The sequence below is a fragment of the Halyomorpha halys genome, unplaced genomic scaffold (genome assembly GCF_000696795.3).
Source record: "Halyomorpha halys isolate HHAL.00 unplaced genomic scaffold, Hhal_1.1 Scaffold1398.1, whole genome shotgun sequence".
Lineage (NCBI taxonomy): Eukaryota > Metazoa > Arthropoda > Insecta > Hemiptera > Pentatomidae > Halyomorpha > Halyomorpha halys.
In genome coordinates, this window is record NW_027116368.1 from 124,979 (window position 1) to 125,952 (window position 974).

Genomic DNA, 974 nt, shown 5'->3' on the forward strand with positions numbered 1-974 from the left:
ATTTCCAGAGTTACTGGAGATAATTTTCAAGCATCTATTTTCCGAATTAACCTATCTAACGGCATGTAATTTTATAAATTATTAAAAATTATTTTTTATCAACAAAAAAAAATTGTTGTATATGAGAAGATGGTTGGAGAGTGCGGTCAGAAAGAACAAATAAATAGAATTAACTTATTTAATAGTGCCAATGTTTCGGCAAGGATTTCTAGCCTTCATCAGGGCTAAGAACAAAGAACAATATAACAACCAATGAATACAAAAACATAATGTAAATAATTGTACAAAATGAAATTAATAAAAATAAAGTGATGAAAGAAGTGGAAAGTAAAATGTATGTATATACAGGTAATGTAATAAGTAAGTAAAACTAACATAATTAAGGAAATCAAATAAAAATTTGAAGTTATATAATGGCAAAAATATGAATATTTTAGTTTATTAATAATTTAAAAATTAAAATTATAGAAAGAAAAAAAATTAAATGAATAAATAAAAATAAAATTGAGAGGAAGAAAATATATGTAAGTAATGAAATATGTAACCATAATATTATAATAAAGAAACAAAAATACAAGTTAAGTTAGTAAAAAGAAATGAATAGAAAACATAACAATTATAATATATGGTGAACATAACTAATAACTTGGGTAACGAAAATTGAGGAAAGAATAGAGAAGGAAAAAGGGGTAAAAGAATGAAAGGAAAAAACAGAATAAATCATAAAACGCACCAACTAGCAGGAAATCGGGCAGCCAAGGTGTCCTTTCTTATATTTTCTTTCTCTCAATTTTATTTTTTATGTATTCATTTAATTTTGTTCCTTTCCATAATTTTAATGTTTGAGGGAAAGAAAGAAATACTTTATTCATTCATGCTACATTACACAGCATACTGATCAATCTGTGACTGGACAAATATAAGTTACATATTTTTACATGATATAATATAATAGATAGATAACATTTTTTTTT